At 37.6% G+C, this 21,496-nt stretch overlaps 1 protein-coding gene and 1 non-coding gene across 2 annotated transcripts in view; one reads left to right on the top strand and one right to left on the bottom strand.

Annotated features, from left to right (window-relative positions):
• Positions 1 to 21,496, top strand: part of HS3ST3A1 (heparan sulfate-glucosamine 3-sulfotransferase 3A1) — a 91,237-nt gene that overhangs the window by 13,301 nt on the left and 56,440 nt on the right. The gene's annotated exons all lie outside the window — the stretch shown is intronic.
• LOC111738862 lies at positions 8,574 to 8,692 on the bottom strand. The gene has a single exon (XR_002780010.1). It is a non-coding gene; the product is annotated as a 5S ribosomal RNA (ribosomal RNA).

The raw sequence follows: 21,496 nt of genomic DNA, 5'->3' as shown, positions 1-21,496 counted from the left end.
CTTGAGCTACTGAGCATATCAGAAATTCTGGGCCATTCAATTGATTTTTTTTTCCCCTACCCATTAAAAAATAACAATAATCATGAAAAAAAAACCTCAACTATTAATTGGTCCAAATAAGCAAATTTCCTCCTTCTGAATAGCTACATGGAGAAGCCAAAATATTAACAGAAATATAATCGGACAGCTGCTCTCTGGTCCTGGATTTGGGCAAGATTAGTTTCTGGATGTTCTTCTTTGCTGCTATCATGTACAACCCTATGCTCCCTTTTGGCTCTAGGAATCCCCCAACCAGGCACTCCCTCTGAACATGGCTGAGTCATTGCCAAAGTCCATTTTTCTTATTCTTTTCTATATTGACATTTTTTGATATTTTTTTTCTTTAGATATGTTAATATTCCTAATCAGGACAAGGTCCGTTTGTTACTTCCAAACACTATCCTGTCTATCTTTATTGTTATTCTTGTTAATAATTTTCATCTAATTGAAAATTTAGATTTCTTACCAGCTGGTCATTATTAGTGCCAAGCCCTTTATAGTGACCAGGTCGTTGCCACATCAGACAAGACTCTTAATTTGAACTTTCTTTGTTTCTAGCCAGATAGGTTCATAAATTGTAAAGGATGTTGGAATTATAAGATATCTTAGAGAGTGTCTTCTGTATGTAAGGAAACCGAGTGCTTTGCCCAAGATTAAGCCAAACACATGAACTCTGGGTTTCTAATTCCCAGCATACAATTCTGGAGATTATAGTTGGGAAACAACTGTATGTTCTGAATTACATAAATTTAATTTTGGAGGATTTGCACCACTGACAAAAAAATATTCCAGAAAATGGAACAAGTTATAGCATTATTTTTTCTCCTCCCAGAACTGATGAATTAAAGCATTGAACTGAATTGAATCAGTGCTTAATTCATCTTTAAATTTCTGGTTTTTGTCTGAGATGTTTTCCCCAATATTTTGATGCTTATAGATTTTGGAACCTAGCTAGCATGATTGGCCTATGGATCTTGGTAAGTAATTTGTGTTTTATGGTTGTTGCCTGCTTGTAAAAGATTAGTGGGAGAAATCCGAGTACAGACAGGAAAGTTTGCTTTTTCTCTCTTGAGTATTCAGAGTAGGAAGTAATCAATCAAATTATAGGAATAAAATTCTTTTTCCCTTTTTCAGAGTTCTTACTTGGATTAGCTCTCTCCTTTCAATAGGAAATATCAAAGTTGCTAGGCTGGTTTGAATGACAAAATCAAAAACGATGTGTTTGTTACGGTCATAAATCTTTGCAGATTCTCATTAAGTTCAGGTATTTAAAAAGGGAACTGGATTAAGCTACAACTGAAGTTATATTTCCAGAGCTAACTGCTCCCCTCATCACCTTTCTTAACTGAAGCCATGTTTGCTCTAACTCGATGTTTTGAAAAGTTCTGGCAGTAGGAAAACACTGTAGCAATAAAGTGATTTCATTTTACAAACAAAGCTTTTAAATAAACAAAAACTCTTTTTTTTAAATTTCCTGGTGGACTCTAATTATTCTTATAGTTTCATCAAATATTGTGGGTGTTTTGGTTTTTCTTTTCTTTTCTTTTTCTTTTATAAATAAAGGCCACTTGTTTTTCTTTCTAAGGAGAACTTACTCTTCCTTCTTGGTGTAGGAGGACTTGAGATCACAACAGTATCTGTTAAAAATGGTTTTCTCAAAGCCAGAGGGTCTACTAGAATGCCCTACTAGGGTTTAATGATGGAAAGAAAACAAATTGGATCTGTTTTATATTTATGTGGGGGAGGGGAGTCATGGGGAGTTAATGCTTGTGATAAAAATTCTTGAGATTTTCAGGTGCATTTGTCCTGTGGCAAAAGATGGCAAGTTAGAAGCAAACACTGGAGAAACTACTCAGCTCCAGCTGGTGGTTACCAAGCAAGAACATGGACTTACTATTGTCATGACCTTTGATTTTTTGAAATAATCTTGGAATACTGATTAAATAAAGACCACATTGGGAAATAATTCATATATCGAAAACCAAAACCAAATCTAAAACAAAAGAACATTCTGCATGGATGAAGCAAATCAATCTTATCTGAGATAAATGGTTGCTAGGTTATAACCTATGGCCTATGGTGAAGACCAAAGCTAGACAGTAAAAAGCTGGTATACCAAGAGGCTTTTAAGCTGTGTGAATAACCATACACTGATGTAAAATAAAATAAATTATTATTTTTTAAATGTAAGGGGCTATAGCAGGATAAAATAGCAGCATGAATTTCATATAGGTAGAAAGACAAATACTTTTGTCTTCTGTTCAGTTATTTACCTGTGTGCACCAGCGCACAGAAAGGGTTGGATGTAAAATGTATTTGTTACAGTGGATCTCAGTAGAAGAAATAAATTTGAAAAACACTGGCTAGTGTGAATGAAAGTCTCGCTTGATAAGACTAAAATGTATATGCTTTGGAGTCCCTCGAGAAACTAAGTATGAGCATTCTATGCTATGGATTCTAAAGTCCAGTAATTTTCAACCTTGTAGCTCCAAGGCCTGGAACTATACCTGTCACATAGTAGATGCACTATTTGGTTAATGAAAAAACAAAAACAAAAACAAAAACTTTAAAAAAGATGCTTAAGGCAAAGGTCAGCATTTTTTCTGGAAAAGACCAGAAAATAAATATTTAAGGCTTCATGGGCAGTATGGTCTTTGTCACAACTATTCAACTTTGCTTTTATAGCAGGAAAGCAGCCTTAGACACTATGTAAATGAATGGGCATGGCTATGGTCCGATAAAGCTTTATTTACCAACACAAGCCTTTGGCTTGCTGGTCATAGTTTGCAGATTTCTAGGGTAGGCTAAAGGTTTACAGCATGTCTCCTGATCTTCTCTTACTTATCTTGTTACTCTTAGGTGAGTATCTACAGCCAACATTATGTGAGGTGTTGTGAATGCATGATATAGATGATTAACCTCCCACTGGAGATACAATTCAGAAATAACAGAGCTCTTTGCAGCTGTATGAAAAAGGAATAGTTCATTCCAGAACTGCATGGCAGTGACCCACCCACGGGAACTTTATGAGATCTGCAGAGTTGTTCGGGTGATGGCATTTCACGTAAAGGTGATTATACACTTCATTACAACCATTCTATTTTGGAAAAGACATCACATAAACACAAACCAAAGCAGTCTTTGGTCATTTTTTTTTTTTAAAGCTTAATCCATTTTAATGTTTCCTTGATTTTGTACTTGAGTGCATGTTTAATTTATGGATCTTCCCTTGCTTCTGCATTTTTCCTTTTGTCTTTTGGATGCCTGGGCATTCTGTGAAGCATCTGGGGGTAGTAATAGGGGGACATAGTGAGGTAATACTTCATCACCTGGCCTCTGTTCTGAGAAACAATCCCACCATGTGGTTAATTCAGCAGTCTGCCTTAGCAAGTGAGGAGTGAGATATCAAGTTGGGAACAAAGCACAAGGAAAGATTGTGGAGGATTATTAAATGGTATGTTTAGAGAGTTTGGACTTTATTCTAGGTCAGCACTGTCCCATAGAAATGGAATGGGAACCACATATGTCATTTTAAATTTTCTAGCAGCCACCTTAAAAAAGTAATGAAGAGGTGAAATTCATTTTAATAATATTTTTATTTAAGCCAATATGCATGAAATATTATCATTTCAATATGTAATCAAAAACAAAACATATCAATGAGACATTTTGCATTTTTTCCATACAAAATATTACAAATCTAATGTGCATTTTATGTTTGCGGCATATCTCAATTCCGAATAGTCACATTTCAAGTGTTTAATAGTCAGTGACTACCACATTGGACAGCATAGCTCTAGAGGTGGGGGCTGGGGAATGCATGTTGAAGGCTTTCTTTCAATAGAGGACTGATTTTGCACACCTCCCTGGTTGTTTTGTGGAAACCTAATCTTAGGTGGCATGTGAATGGTAGAGGATGCACACTGAGCTGGGTGGGTATTGAGAAACCTAAAGGAAGAATGATGAGGCTTGAACTACAGCAGTGCAGTAGGCATGGGGCTTGGGAAAAGATTCGCTAGACTTTTTGGTAATGGGAATTATAAAATTTTCTGTGGAATGCTAGCAATGAGGAAAGGAGAAGAAATGAGAGACTATTTCTAGGTCAGGTGTATTTATTAGTAATTATTACTGTGATAGAGAACAGAGAAAGAAATAACAGGTATCAGGGAGAAGAAACAACTTTCTTTTAGACTCAAAAATTAGAAAGCGCATTGTTGGAGTAAGCTGAAGCTCACAAATAAGGTTAGAATTGGGAGCCATCACGAGGCATGGTTGTTGAGATTGTGAGAGCCATCACCATAGCTGAGATGTGAAAGGGTATAGCAGAGCACAAGAAGAGGGCAGGAGGAGAGCAGGACCAGGAAAACATGTTTATATTTTTGCCCCAGAGGGAGACAGTTTCCATAGGTTATGCCATGCATGCAGAAATGTTTACAGGGAACTGTATTGATGTCTATCATTTGCTTTGAAATGCACTAAAAATGATAAGATGAATTGATGGAGAGTTAGAAGGATGCATAGACTTGTGATAATAAAAGTATAGAAAAATATGTATTTAGAGTTTAGTTGGTGGGTAAGTGGGTGTTTGTTGTACAATTCCTTCCTATTTTTGCCATGTTTAAAATTATCCTAATAACATGTTGGAGCTAGTGGAGATGATTTCAAGGTCAGTGGTTTTAAATGCTGCAGAAGGGATGCATAGAGGCCTGAAACAAAAGAATGTTTGTCTCATCAGTTAGGCAGGTATTAGTGACTCTGAGACAAGATGGACTACAAGATGGTGTGACAGAAGCCAGCCAGCAATGGGTGGATGAGTAAATGGAAATGCTTCAGAAGAGACAGGAAGTGTAATGAACTTCACCCATGTATCTCTGATCTATGCTGTCTCCCTTTTCTTAGCTGGACTTGAGTTGACCAACGGGTTCCTCATACTTGCTTTAAGATCATCATGGATAGTCATTTACATAAATAAAGCTTCTTATATAAAATGTATTTAGTATGTTTTTGTCCTGTTTACTGCATTTGTATGTCCTGTTTTTACACTAATGTGCTTATAAATGCATGGTTACTTGAACAACAGCTTTTTAATCAGAAGGTTCTAGTTAGATCTTTTTTTTTTAACTGTAGCTTCTACTCTTTAGATGGATGCTAAGGTTTCTAACATTAATTATTGAACACAAATTGTGTCTGCTCTGCCTGTTTAATGTTCTTGAAATTTTTGTTAAAAGTATAGTGGCTCTTTTTCAAGGCTACGCTGCACTAGCCTATGCTAAAGTCTTGCAAGTGTGGAAAGAAAAATAATCTTCTTTTAAGAATCTCCATCTTTTTGAACCTCACTTGAAAGTTCCATGAGAGAATGAAGAAATTTAAATGCTTTGTGTTTTCTCTCACCAACACTGAAATTAAAAAAGTTTCAACCATCAAAAATTCTTTCACCAGTTATATATCCTTATTTCTTCACTATGAATCCAAATATCAAACATCCTTTGTTTTTCTCCTGATATTTTTCTTTATCCTCTGGAAATTTTGGTAACAGTGAGAAAACACTAAAAAAAAAAAAAGAAGAAGATAGAAGGAAAGAAAAAGAGTAATGTTTTATTTCTCATTTAGTTGATGGTGACAATTTCCAATTTGTAGAAGCTCATAGAGAAAGGGCTTAGAGGATGCTTCAAGCTGAAAATTGCTTAAATAAGGGGACTTTCTGTATCTAAAGGATCTATTTTCATGGCATCTCTCTAGATTTAGTATTGGAATATTGCAGAAAACTAATCCATTTCACCATAATGTCCTTTCCAGTCCACTCAGAAATCTAAGAGTGGGCTTTTAATAGCTTGGTGACATAGAAAGGGGGATTCATTTGGAAAGGATGAGGGAGGTGGCAAAGGAGAGAGAGTGAGCAGTACAGAGAACTGAAGAATTAAAAAGCTGGTAGGTTTACATATACACAAATAACTGTATTTTCACTTTACTCATCTAATATCCTGATTAAAATAAAGCTGGTTGCCGTGTCACCTTCTGTACATGTATGACAGAACTTTGAAAAGTTTCATTGCATCACCAGAACTCAACATAAATGCAGCAGAGAAGGAAGTAGAAAACTAGAGGGGAAGAGAAAGAGAAAGGAGCCCAGAATGGATGCTTCAGAGGGCCACCAATAAAGGGACAGAGACCCACATGCAGCAGAGTGGGATGTACAAGCAGTTTCAGATCTCGTTCATGGTCAGCCTTGATATTTTCAGTGGATACTTCTGGACATTTTTCTAAGTCCTGAAATTCTCAGATGTGGAGATGTTTTTACCTGCTCCCCACCTCTGTCTCCCTGGTCACGTCCTTTTGTTGGCTGTGGGTTTCCAGTAAATTTCCTCAGAACCTATGTTTATTGAATTTTTAGTTTCCACCATAATTTTATTCACTTGATCATTTCTGAAGAGAAATATTTCCCCACATTTTTGGAGACTGAATAATTATACCATCGTCATAGGAATTCAAATCATCTGCCTCTACAAAATTAAGAAATGATGGAATCTCATGAACTGTGCAGACTACTTGCACATTATTAGAGTAAGTGCCGGGGGCTACTCTACATGTAATGCTAGTTGAAAAATAAGGCATTTGGAAAGGTATGACAGTATTTCAAATATAGTTTCTTATAATAGTTTATTGATTTCTCAAGGAAAGGAAGCATGAAAAATCATTAATCAAAGGATCTCATGTATGAGCAGTGCTATGCAAATGTAAAAGGTGATTATTTTGAAATGCTTAGAAATCCATTAGACATTAAATGTCTTGTTCCATGTGCAACCCCTTGATTGTTTAGCAAATTACATCAATGCATAGATTGTATTTTGGCTCTCTTCTTGCAAGTATGTTTCTCCTTCATTTATAAAAAAGCAAATAAGTAATAATTCATTTAAACAGTTCTATGAGTATATCAGCTTAAACATGTGACTTATGTATACCTATTATCACAACATGCAAGCACAGTTTTAAAGGTTTGGGTGAAATCAATGTCCTTCAAAACAGGAAGTTTTTGAAAATTGGATAATAATTAGATATGTATGCATTTTCAATATATTGATTTCGATGTCTGAACTTATAAGTGCCTATTATCAGAATTTTGTAGAATATACTAGCTCAGTTTTGAAAGCTTGGGCAAAATCATTTTCCTTGAAAACAGAAAGTTCTTTTTCTTCCTCCCCAAGGCCTCTAAAAATCTGAACTATTGAACTCAGATTTGAGTAATGATGTACTATATACTTTGCCAAATGAGTCGTTTCCCTTTTTATAACATCCATCAGAGAAAAGGAAGTGTTCAGTTGAAAAAACTGTTTCCCAGGAAAGGCCTTATTTTTTTGTATTTGTTTAAGTCAAGGTGATTTTGAAATAGAAGAAAACTTCATATTTGCTCTCAGGTGACATTTAGAAAATAAAAAGGTTTGAGTCTGTGGGTTATTTTCTATTGACACAAAGATGCTAAGACAGTAGTTTAAGGAAATAAGTTATCTTCCATAATCAGAACAAAGTAATTTGTACTATTTAACAGCATATGTTCATATAAAAATGAACAGAAATAAGAGATGTTTCACATATTTGCAGTTTTCTTAGACACAACTTCAACAAAATATAAAATGTATTTTAAACATATTTTTGTAAATTTGAAATATTTACACTCGCAATGGTATGACTGGATTTATTTTTATTATAGGCAATTCCTGTTTGAAATTCATGGAGTTTGTACTAAATCTCAGCTCTCTGGAAACTGAGTTTGTTTATTCTCATCCAAAATAAAATACCTTATTACCAAGGAAAAAAGTACACTATCATAAAATCTCATTATTAGCATTAGAAATGCCCGCCAGATCATTTAGTCCAATACCTACATGATATACCAAAGTTTATTAAAACAATTCCATAGCTGTTCTAGTCATCAAATAATGCTTTCAAAATTCATCTTCAAAACACTGATGTAATATAATGTATTTGAAGAGTAAAATATTTGTCGGTCATCTGCTTCTTTTGCCTTCTAGTTGCCAAGCAGATTCACATTTAGTAATTCTTTATTAATGTGACTAGTTGTTTTGAGACAGTATACAGTGTCTAGACAACTTTAGAAATATGGTTTTATTAGCTTATATTAAAGCTTATGCACTACAAACACAATACAGTCAATTCTGCTATGATGCTTGTTTTGAAAAAGTGAAATTGTTTCAGGGAGTTAATATATTAGGAAATTGAGCATAATGTGAATTTTGCATTTGTTTATGTGCATTTTCATCCACAAGAAACATTAGCTAAGCCCAGCCATGCAAGAAAACACACACACACACACACACACACACACACACACCCTTCTTAAATATCTACCAGCTACCTCAGTTCACCAAAAGTTATGAGTCATACCCATCCATGTCTGGAGTACGGCTTTAGGTTCTATTTTATTTATTTATTTATTTTTAGGTGAGGCAATCCTTGGTTGATCTCACAGATTGCAAGGGCCTTGTCAGTTTACAATCCCTTATTTTTTTTATTTTTTATGCCTACAGCACCTGGTCTTCCTAGGTGGTCTCCCATCCAAGTATTAATCAGGCCCGACCCTGCTTAGCTTCCGAGATCAGACGGGATCGGGTTTGTTCAGGGTGGTATGGCCGTAAACTTTTAGGTTCCATTTTAGATAACCCTCCTTCCACCACATCACAATAACTCACAAGCTGCAACCCTTCCAATGCCCACTTCCACAAGGAAAATTTAGGACTTTTTCAAGGTCAAGTGTCATATTTATTGTAGTATTTATGAATTCCATAATCATTTAAGGTGTGTAAAACTGTGCTACTATCGTTCTTAGGTTCCTATCTTTTTTAAAACGTGCCACTGATGAAGTTTTTGACTGTTGTACCCTAACTGCGTTCTCCCCATATGTCCTGTAATTTTTATTGTGTGATTTTATACAGTGCAATTATTATAGAAATGCATATGTGGAAATTTTAGCACAACTGACTGTATATATATGCTCATTACAGAAAATGTAGCAAATTACAGAAAATGTTGCAAAAAGGTAAAGATTACCCTTATAACCAATTTGATGCATTTACTCAAATTTTACTATGTGTCACACATTTTAAAAAATATAACCTAATTAGGCTCAGGGCATATATGCAATTTATCATGATTTTATTATTTATGGCGGTAGTATAAATATTTTCTAACTACATTGTTAGGTCTCTTATAAATAAGGTATTGACTTCTAAATCTCAATTTAGTAATATATCATAATTTACTTATCCTTTAGCCCTTAGATGCTTTTTAATTTGGGGCTATTATAAATAGTACTTTGATGGATATCTTTGTTTGTAGTGCTATTTGTTATATTGAATACAAGTTATGTAGACTGTATTCCCCAAAATAGAATCATAAGATCCAAGGCTATGAATATTATGTATACATTGCTAAGTTGATTTCTACAACGGTTATATGAATTTATACTCCCAGCAGTATTGTACAGGTATAAACTGCAAAATTGCCCTTTGGAAAAATTATTCCAAATACTCCCACTGGTGGTGTGAGAGAGTACATTTGATTAGCAACTACTCAGAGAAATCTTTTTCTGTGTATGGGTGTGTGTGTGTGTGTGTGTGTGTGTGTGTGTGTGTGTGTGTGTGAGAGAGAGAGAGAGAGAGAGAGAGAGTGTGTGTGTGTGTAACAAAAGCTGTTATTAACATTTCTATATTACCCTTAAAATAGTCATTGGACATAAAAGTTGAGTTGAAGCGTACCTGAACTTGATGCAGATGGCAATCATATTGCCTATTTTAGAAAAGCACTTTCTAGTAGAGAAGTCTGGAATTTAGTCCTGGCTTTGTTGTTAATTAGTGAACTTACACCAAGCATTTGACTTCCTTATGACTGATTTTTTCATCTGTAAAACAAGAATGGTAAATTAAGTGATTTTGTTTATTCCCTCTGAGATGGAAATTGTACCATTCTATATGTATTCTGTACTGTGCTGTAAGATTATGGACTAAGGAAAGCTTGTGGGCTTTACTGTCATTAATACTCAAGCTGTCATTCTTCTTCTCTCCCAAGAGAGGACAGTTAGCTTCACTGGTTTCCTCCACAGCCAAACCTAAAGGCCTTTAATGGTGGAAGGCAGTGGGAAAGGTAGGTCCTTCTATAGTGAGTAGCTAGGAAGAAACCCCATGAACCCATTGGAAACTAAGAGTCCATAGCAGCTTAGAGGACTAGAGACGGGCAAGCTCTTATCCAATCCAGGCCAGGCAGAATCAGGGTGAAGAAACCTTAGTTCCACAAATTAATAGCATGTTGATTAGGCCAACCTACCAAGCAAATGCCTAGTTCATTATCCAGTGCTAAAATAAAAATTGTGCTTAATGGAACTAGTCAGTTTATTGGCAAAAACAAAAACAAAAACAAGCCAGAGTAGTTGCTTGCTCTAGGATTAAACAACTGATTCTTAAGATTACCCTTGACTTCATGTGCTGCAGAGATTATCTTTTAATTGCAAAATGATCACCTAATATTCGTCACCATGCATAATTACATTTTTTTTCTTGTGAAGAGAACTTTTAAGATTTCCTCTATTGGCAACTTCCAAATATACAATATTATTAACTATAGTCTTACATCCCCATGACTTATTTATTTTGTAACTGGAAGATCTTAATTAAAACGGAATGCTTCAGATACTATGTGCTATTAAAGTTCTGTGGACATCCCCCAAACTGTCCTAGTGGTTCAGAAGTTATGTCCATAGATTCTTTGATATGCCTTCTTTCAGTGGGTAGAGCTTAATTCTGGGCTAAGTCTAGTGATTCACTTAGAACAAGCTGAATAAAGCAGAAGCGATAGAATGCTGCTACCATGGTTCTGTTATAAAAGATCGTACTTCCCAACTTGAGTGCTCTTTGTATTAGATAACTTGACATGCGGAAGTTAGCTGCCATGCTTTGGGAGGAGTCCTGTAGAGAGGTCCACCTGGTGAGGAGCAGAAGTCTCCTGCCAACAGCTGTGTTAGTGAGTTAAAAATGGATCTTTCAGCCTAGTTAAGCCTCCATGTGACTGCAGCCCCAGCCTACCACAGGACTGTAATCTCAAGAGATAACCTGAGCCAGAACCACCCAGGATTCCTGACCCTCAGAATCTTTGTGAGCTAATCAGTGTCTATTATTTTAAGTTATTGAGTTCTGGAGTCATTTGTTATGCAGCAGTTGCTAATACAACCACTAGCACCATTTGCTGTGGTAGTGCTTCTCAAACCTAACTGGACGTCAGAATCACCTGGAGAGCTCATTGAAACACAATCTTGGTCCCCAGCTCTTGAGAATCAGATTCAGCAGGTTTAATGTGGGACCGGAGAATTTGCATTTCTCATGGGTTTGCAAATGATACTGATGCTGCTAGTTTAGGGATCATCCGAAGTGCGAAGGCCTTAATCTGCTGCCTGGAAAACTTTGGTTTTAACATGCTATCTACAGCAGAGTAGAGCATTTCTGTGACACTGTCCTGGGAAAATTTTCTGCCATTCCCAATCCAACTGTAGCCTCTCTTTGCTACCCAGCATTGAGGCTAGGAATGAAGTTTAGTACTTACAATGAAAGCTTTTGAGGTTTCAAGACCTGCTGGTCTGCTAGTAGCCATTCCAGCAGTTAGTCTGTTTTCAGCTCATTCTTTCCTAGTATGATTTCCCTCCTTTCTTAGCTTCTATTGGCAGGCTCCCTGCTAACCCTTGGTGTAATTTTGTGCTGTCTGGGAATCTCTTTGGCAAATGTGGAAGGAGCTAAAATCTCTGAATGATCCTTAGAATGAGCTGTAAGCTGAAGTGGGGAGTTGAAGGTTAAGAATGGGTTTCCCATTGTTTTTCCTGACACAAGTCATCATAATTAGGAGGGAGGGAGAGAGAGATAGAGAGTGCGCACGAACACGTGAGGGTGAGAGTGAGGGCTCACAAATACTCCCTGGTTGGGGCTAGGAATCAACTAAATGCAGATTCACGCTTGTGTCTCTGTGGTTCTTTCTCCAAAGCACACAGCTGCCTTCATCTGAGCAGTGTGTCTTATGAATTGGCAAATTATGAAATCAAAACAGAGGCTGGGAATTCCATTTTTTTCTGACTTTGAACATTATTATCCAACTTTCTTGAGCTTCTAAAAAGACCCCACATTAGTGCAAGAGCTTGCAATTTGGTAGGGGAGTCAAGAAAGAATCACAGTATAGAGTAGCATGTGCAGTGCCAAACGAGGGCATGCAAATGATAAGCATCAGAAACTTTCAGAGTTAAGAGAGTAGGAGAGGGCTTTGTGTGCTAAGACATTGAAGGAAACCTCTCAACAGAGATGGAACCATTAAAATGGATAGGAGTTAGACATACAGGGAGACACTGAGGAGAAATCCCAGGAGGGCAACCACAAAGTGAGAGAGAGTTATATTGGGGTGCTGTTGTGGGTTGGTGGTAAGAGGATTAATTTAACTAGAGTGGATATTTTGTTTATGAGGAGTATTGTAAGATGGGATGAGAAAGAAAAATTAGAATCTCATTGTGATGGATCTTAAAAGTCAGTTTAAAAATTTTAGAATTTTCTTTCTGATGGAAAAGTTTTTGAGCAAGGCACTGATATGTGCCCTTAAATGTCTAGGAAGATCGATATGGTGGTGGGTATAGATTGAATTAGTTGTGGTTTAGTGTAGCATAGAGCACACTGCAGGTGGGAGCTTCACTGAGGGAACAACTGCAGTCATTTGGGCTACAGCTAATGAACACCTGAACCAGGGGAAGAATAGTCACATTTTGGTGTCTGGTTGGTTTGGGAGAATAAAAATGACTCTTCCTAAATTTTTATTGTATTAGTTTGGAAATAGATGAGACTAAGTGAGTATGAATAAAGAGGTGTGATTCTGAATGTACAGAGAGTGAAGGATGTGAGTTGCAGGTGCAGCTTCCATCAGGCAGAGGTATAACACTACAAATGTGTACTTGGAGTGATCTGCTTAGAAGTGAGAGGAGAAACCATAGATGGATTGAATTTTTAAGAGATGGAGAGTAGGAGGCCTTGGAAGAGGCCTTAATGGGGGTATTGGGTTATGGAAGAATATTTTAAAATCCATTCAGAGAGGTCAGATGGAACACAGGGCAACTGTAATGCTGTGGATGCCGGGATAGTGGTTATCTTACATGCAGACAGGAAGGAGGCTAGGAAGAGCCAAGAAACTCCAAAGATCAAATGTATTTGGCAGTTAGCAGGTCAGGGTGAGCAATCACATGGATGTTCAATATTTTGACTGAAATCCAGATGTAAGGGGAAAGACTTTAATGGAGCGTATTGTACTATTTCTTCAGGACCTCCTGAACTCCACAGCTATGCATAAAAATCCCTCTTGCCCTTTGGGATCATGCTGTTAAATAAGCATGGTCTTATGGTAGAAAAAGGGTCATCGCTTTTCTGCGATTCAATATATAAAATTTTCACTTATTCTTTTCATGTCTCCTATATCCCTAATAGAATGGTTAGCTCCTTGAATCTGTGTTTTGCTCATTTTTAAAAAATTTTCCGTGGTTACTGTTCCAGTGCCTCACACCTGATAGAAACTCAGAAAAAGGCTATTGGATTTCCCATCTTCTAAATCCTTTAGAATAAGAGACTGGGTCTAAAGATCAGGCAGGTGAAATGACCTTAGCAGATTAAAATAAGAGACTAGGTCTAAATATCAGGCAGGTGAAATGACCAGGACATCTCCTCTAGGGAGCCAGCCTCCATGAATAGAAGCCAAATGTTCAATAACGGCCAATTCAATTCAATTCAATTCAATTCAATTCAATTCAATTCAGTTCAATTCAATATCAACCACAGAATCAAATTAGAGCACTCTCTCATCCCCTCTGCTTGTTCATGAGTTGTTCTTAGCATCCTAACTTCTTTTAAACCTCAGCTTAAAATTTCCAAATGCATGAGTTTCCTAGTCCTTCAAGGTAAAGTCTCACAAAAAAAAGAAGTCCAGCTTTTCATCCTCTGGGAAAGAAAGTGTGTGGGGATGCTGCTCCTAAACCTACCATGTGATGACTTGACTTGGGACAAGTAATTTCCCTTTTTAGGACTCAGTTTTGTTCTCTCAAAAATAGGTTTGGCTCAGTGCTTTCTGATCACATGTAGTTATCTTTAGAGAAATGTTTTCAAGCAATTCATAGAGGTAAAAATGACATGGTGAGAGGGTGAGGTGAAGAGAGATGAAAAATCTATTCAGCAGCATTTTGTTACTTAGGAAACCATTTTTTTTCTGAAGGCTGTCTGTTTTGTTTTTGTTGTTAAACAGCATTTTATTATGAAAATTTTTAGTATGAAATAAATTTTACAGGGAACACCCACCTACTCATCCCCTAGATTCTGTTCTTAACACTCTACTATACTTGTTTTATCACACCTTCCCATCTATTTATTCTCTATCCGGTGTGGTTTGTCCTATGTTTTCAGGACTCCTCAGGGCATACAACTCTTCTCAGATACGCAGAGCTGTGGGAAAGTTAGAGAAAGTTGCTAATTAACCATTGAGACAAATTGGAGTTGGCAAATTGGTAACCAACGCCATCTTAGATGCCCTCTGAGGAAGATTTTCTTCCTGTAGTCCTCAAGTTACAAATTTGCTAAAATAATGCATCTACTGTATAATATAAAATATAAAAATAAGGAGACTGAGGTTTTGTTTTGTTTTGTTTTTAAATATGCAGAATTTGTAGGTCCAAATGAGCAAAGTTCATCAAAGCAGTCTACAACAGAGGTTATCTACCTGGTCCAGTATTGCCATCACACAGAGTATTTGTTGGGAATTTTTTCCTTTAGAATTCCCTTCAAAACTAAATGCCTCACAGGAAAGCTGGCTTTATTGCTTCTGGATAGGCACACACTGATTACACACATAATTACTACTTCTCAAAGCCACCCTCCATCCCACCTTTCTCCCTTTAATTCCAGCTGTGGCTCTCATTCTCACTACCCATGAGTTTGTGTGGCTGAAGTAGCAAACATGGGTTCCCTGGATTTGCACACATCTACAAAGAGCTTTGATAACAGTGAGCTTCTCCTGTCTCTCCCCGTGATGCTGAACAACTCACCATCAAATGCCAGCATCTCAGTTTTCATCTCTTTAAAATATGGCCAAGAATTTTTGCCTTGCTCTAGTTAGAGGGTTGTTATGATGGAGAAAAAAAAGATGAGATGCTTAGGAACCTAAAACTTCTTTAAATGCATGAAAAACACACATAGTACTATGATTTTGACTGTTTAAATAAAGTCATAATGCAAAAAAAATAGATCGAAAGGAAATACATTAAAATGTTAGTCTGCTAAAATTATAGATGAGTGATTATTTCCTCTTCTTATTTCTAAAATTGTTTATAAGGTGTTATTGCCTTTATGATGATAAGGTGTATTAGGACTAACCATCTGTTGTTATCATTTTAGAACAAAAAGCAAGAAGAGGTTTTTGTGGTAGATAATGAAGAAAGGAAACAACCAGTCACTTGGGAGAAAAACTGAAATATCATAGTGATGAACCTTCTTTGCCTAGTGGTAGCACTGACTGTTAATTTATTATCTTCTATATCCTAAGAATATCGTTTACTTTGCATCCTTGGGTAACAGCTGGAATCTCACAAATACAGTGAGAATAGTCAAATGTTGATCATTCTAGAAATTTTTGTCACTTTTGAGCTGTAAGAAAACTTTGAGTAGTTAGATGAACTGTTGATTAACCTGCTAACTCCTATCTTCTGCACTGTGCTGGCTTCCAAGCTGGATTATGGCAACTCCCAGAATAGAATTTCCAGTCTACCCATCTAGGACACAGCTTACATGAACAGGAAAGTGGGAGGAGTGTGGAATGGCTAAAGACCCATTTTACATTTTTAGAATAGAGAATGTGAAAACCAGGAATGTTACAAGGGGTAGGTGGCATTGAGATTTTTTGGTTATGCTATTCAAAACTTCTATTATACTTTTTCCTCTCCACTACCTTTTTCAAAGGATTGAATTTATACCAGACTTTTAGTTCTGGTCTAGTCTCCTGCATTAAAGGTTCAGAAGTTGATAGTTGTGAAAAATAAACATCTTAAAAACCATTACTGGTTGTATAGACAGATGGAAATGGAAGATGCTGGCAGGGCACAGCCTGGGGACATGAAGAGTGAATCATCTGATTCATTCTTGTATCATCTCAGGACATCCAGCTTTGTGTACTGGGTAGCATTCCATAGCAGTCTCCACTGGAGGGCTAATGTTGTTGTGTGTATCTGCCACGCGTTACAGCAATGCAGTAGATGTTGGAAGGCTAACTTTTCCGCTTATGAGATGTGGCACAATTATAGCTTCATAATTAAAACTTTTAATTATCTGAGAAACACTTCCAGCAAAGAGATGGACTGAGCCAAGGAAAGATGTGATCTAATTCCTGCCTCCCTCTGCCAGCTAACATTAAACAGATAGGAATGTTGCATAAAATATGACAACTACCACAACAAAAACAAGTACACCAAGCCAAAGCTCAAAGAAAGGAAATCCTGCTAGAACAGTATGTGGAGGCTGAGGCTGCAGCAACCCACAGAGGGTAAGTAAGAGAGAGGACTTGCAGGCGGAAGGCTGGGTTCTGGAATTTGGCCTTGTGTTTGCCAGAAGAAACAAAACTATGCCCCTTCCATAATGCCAAATGCCTTGACAGACCCCATGCTCTTGCCTTCATGGATTGGAAAACCTCACCTCCCAGAACCAGAAAACAGGGGCAAGGGTATGGGAATTTGGACAAAATTTAAAAGCCACCCACAAGGAATTAAAACCGCAGTTCTGAGCTGTACGTTTGCATGTGGTCTGAGTTTATACTTCCTGTGAAGTGTGAGAACCGCAAGCTGAGAAGTCAACATAAAGACTGGTCTCAGGACCATCGACACCTCTGGTATCTTTGGCAGAAGAAAAACTGAAACTGCTCTGGACAATTTTCCCTAACTTGGTTCTCAGGAGACTTCTCCAGAATGAATAACCACAATCGAAGATGAGTGCACAATTAGTGATTTCAGTCACTTGAGGAAGGAAATCAACCATGAGGGGAAAGCAGCAAACCCCCAGACAAACCTCCAAAATATATATCATGCTTGTTTCAAATTATTAAAGATATAAAAGAAAATATAAAAGTCATAATGAAAAAAGTATGACAATATAAAAAAAAAGATTTGAAAAGTAATATTAAATGAAAAATAGAGTTAAAATTAAAAATTCAATGGCTAGGATAAAATAGCAGAAAAACATAGTAATAACTAAGATCAACCTAATAAATTTACCAAACAGCAGAGCAAAACAACTGAAAAATACTAATAACTGAAAGATTTGACAAAATTACCAAAGAGATAAAAAGATGGAGGACTAGAAAAAGGTGGTTTATAGACACAGAATAGACTAACTAGGTCCAGGATACATTTAATAAGACTTCCAGAGGCCAAAACATGGAGAACTTTCAGATAAACAGAGTTAGCTACATGCAGGCTTTCATTGAAATGACTACTCAGTATATACTTTAGCAAGAAGGACTGAATCCAGAAGGAAAGCATGATGTAATAAAAGCAATATTAAGCCAAGAAATTGGTAAACATGCTAGTACTTCTAAATGAGCAATGACTGTAAAGTTAATAAAATTAATAAATTGTTTAGATTACTATTGAGAATGAGAGAAAGGTGAAATGGGGGACAATGTTAAAGCATTTTAAAGTCTGTGTTGATAGCGAGAAGAGTGGGGGTATCAGCTTTAGATTTTCTTAAGTCAGTCATACAAAACGTTTAAATGTAACCACTAAAAGAATAAATATAACTTCAAACTGGAGAGGTGGTAAACCAAAATACAAATAAACTCGATCTATCCAATAAGACCAAAAAAAATTCAAATTTATTAAGTAATCAAATAGATTGGATAACTTCCTCAGAAAAATAGGTCTGCATCAAAAAGAACCTGGGTCTTTGGAGAAAATTCTCTACTCCTTTCGAACTTCCTCCACGCACATCATTTCTAGTATCTTCTACACCAAGGGATAAAAATAACGTGTTGCTGTGCACAGACAGAATAGAGATCTGTATACAGAAACATATATTAACACATGTCCTGAGGTGCTACTCATGGAAGAATTGCTTTTCCTGGATTGACATTAAAAACTTCCTAAAACAAATCCTAAACTTTCTAGCTTCCTACAGAGCAATGACAATACAGCTTTTTGGTCAATGGGATGAGTCCAAATATTTTATTGTGTAGTAGTGGACTGGACCAAAGATAATTCAGAAAAACTTTATGCCTGGCAACAATGCTAACAGTTGTAATTTTGTGATTTTAAATTGCCTTCTCACAGTTAATTACAATTATTTACAAAGTTTAGAAACACAGATTGAGGACAGGAAGGGGCTCCAGCTGAGTTCACCTGGGACAGATTTCCAGAGCCAAAAAAAGAGAACAACAGCCTTCAGTCCAACATTGAGGGCCATTTTGTGATGCTTTGCTAGGCTAAAATCCTCTGGATTCCATATACTTGGTGATTTCTAGTGGCAGAGTGTATTGGAGCTGGAAAGAAACTTCTAAATATCCAACCTGTCAATCTACTGTAGAGATAAAGAAAATTAAATCCCCCTCTCCCCCAGATTAACACAATAGCTGGGCATCTCTGACATTTTGTTTGCCTAGATTCCTACTTTTAGATTCCTATAAAAAACCTACTCCAGTTGCCCTGGCTCCAGTTAACATAAAGGCCTTGTGCATAATGATCTGAATGAAACATAACATGAGTACTGACCAATACAGAGATTATTCAGGTAACTGAAAGAATGGAGAATCTGCCACCCCACCCCCACTCTCTACCCTACCCCCACTCCCTACCCTACCTCCACAGCATAATCCCTCCACTTCCTTGTACTCCAACTTCAGTTTCTTTCAGTACAGTTGCCACCCTGAAAAGATGGCCTGTGATTCAACCTTCTCCAGGGTTCTGGTGGCATGTTGGAGAGGTTCATCACTGACTTTCCTCCTTTCCACATGGGGTCCTGACACCCTGGAGGAGGTAGGGGCTGGGAGTTCAGGTAAAATGGGTTCCCTAACCCCTGCCTTCTATCTGTAGCATACGACATAAGAGGTACATATTTCCCCCACTTTCAGTGTACCCAAAGGGTCTATGGGATATTGTTTGGGACCCTTAAGTCTGATTTGACTACTTTACCCCAGCAAAGTGAGCAAACAACAGCTGGTTGACTTAGCTTTTCAGGTTCTGTATCCGCTCCTGATATACAATCTCCTTGTAAAAGAAGCTAGGGCCTTCTAGGCAATGAAAGTTAGACAAAAATCATCTTTTTATGAACTTGAATACTGTCCTGTCATAGTAACTATAAGATGTTTTATAGTCACAGGGCACGTTGATTGACTTCATAAACCCTGACTCCTGGAGCTCAGCTGGGTGCCTTGATATTTGACTCTTTGGATCGAGTGGAAATGTTTGCCAGTGATTTCCATCAATGTAGAAAAACAAGACTTACAGCCCATAAATTCTCTGCCTGGCCAGGGGTGGGGGCAGGTTTGGTGGGGCCTTGGGGGAAGGGCCTGAAGGCAGAGAATAGAGGATGTTAAAGGACTTCCATCAGGATAATGTTTCTTCAGTTTTTGAATCTGTCTTTCATGCTGGACATTTTTATAGGGCCATTCAATCCCAGGATGTAAGGGAGATCTGAGGGTGTGGGAGGGGCCTGCAATGTCAGGAATCAGATAGGGTTACTATCCCCGGCCCGCTGTTTCTCCATGTGTGCCCCTGCCACCACACTGGTGACAGGATGTGAAGCGTCCAAAGCATGGACTTGGGTGTCTTTCTGTCCAAAGTAGACATGTTTGTCTCTGCATTTTGCAGAATGAGTTATTCTGGACTCCTCCAGGCCAAACCTGTGTCTGACTCATCTCCTGGTATGTGGTAGGAAATTAATAAACTCTTTTACGCTGCAGGCTCCCCTTTCGTAGATACAGAGCCTAAGTTACAGGGTGGTGATTGCCATGAATTGAGGGAAAAAAGAGATGAGTCAGATCCTCCGTATGTTCCCATTTTTAGGTATGTAGAGGTCTCACCAACTCAAGGCTTTGCTAGAAGATTCAACTGTCCATAAGGGACATCGGCAGCATGCAGTGTCATATATGGCATTCTTCTGTGGCTGAGCTCCCTGTCATAGAGAGAATGTTGTCATTGCCAAAAACTTTTTTGAGAAAAGTGCTTTCAGCACCACTCAGACCAGCACATCGCATTGTGATTTTGCTCTTGGTTCCTGCTCTTTTCACCTGTTTAGGACGTTAGTGCTGGCAAAATGCATCGCTCTGTCTTTTGGACACTTGTGTGAGCGAAAGGTCTGCCATCTGCTACAGTGTCCACCTCCTGCTAGAATTCCCCCATGTCTCCAGCCTGGTGGGAGGTCTGCGGCCAGTGTGTTTAGGAATGGTTCTGGCCTGGCAGTATCTCAGGGTGAACGCTGGAGGGAAAATCCACAGCAGGAAGAAAAAAACGTAAGACTGGAGTTACTATGCTCGCTGGAGGTGGACAAAAATTCACAGCTGCAGCCGATGTCTGAGCTCCCATTCCTACAGGGCATTGTGTCTCAAAGCTGGCTACTTAGAGTCACCTGAGGAGCTGGTAAACACTGATGCCCGGGCTCTGCCCCAGAGAGCCCTATTTAATGGGTCTGAGGTAGGCTCCAAGGTATCTGTGCAGATATCCCAAGATAACTCTAATGGGCACTAGGGATGGGGACCTCTGCTTGGCCGTGCTATGAACAGAAATGAGGGAGATGGAAGCAATTTGTCTCTCGTCTCTTAGTGGTTCTTTCACACCTATATTCTCCCAGAGGCTAATTTTAAGGTTTTGTGCTTGGCTAGATATTGCTGGAAGTTAAGTCTGAATTTCACTTCGGTGTCTTTATCTTTTAAAAGAAGAAAACATTTAAAAAGGTTTTCCTGTAGTACAAGAATTTTAGTTCATTATCAGGTTCTTTAGTAGGCAATATTGCAATTGTGCTTTGAGTAAAATAGAATTATAATATTTAATTATTTAGAGATATTTGCCCACGATATTGAGTAATGGAGCTATATTGTTTTGCACTGAAAGAGGTCAGCTCACGTTAGCATGGGCATCATCAGCAAGGGTATCCAGACAAATGGAAACCTTACACTCCAAACCAAAAACACAGACACACATGTTATGATGAAAAAAAGTCTCAATGGGAAATATCTTGGGTGTGATCATTGTATTATGATTACTTAGGAGAATGTTTTTTGTTTTTGTTTTTGTTTTTGTTTTTCTTAGGAGATATATGTAGAAGTACTTACTTGTGAGGTGTCTCAATGCCTGCAATTAACTCTATTATGGTTTAGCAAAAATATATATACATTTACACACACACACACA

Source organism: Pteropus vampyrus, unplaced genomic scaffold, assembly GCF_000151845.1.
Source record: "Pteropus vampyrus isolate Shadow unplaced genomic scaffold, Pvam_2.0 Scaffold44, whole genome shotgun sequence".
In the NCBI taxonomy this organism is placed as follows: domain Eukaryota; kingdom Metazoa; phylum Chordata; class Mammalia; order Chiroptera; family Pteropodidae; genus Pteropus; species Pteropus vampyrus.
This window is presented reverse-complemented; position numbering and strand designations above follow the sequence as displayed.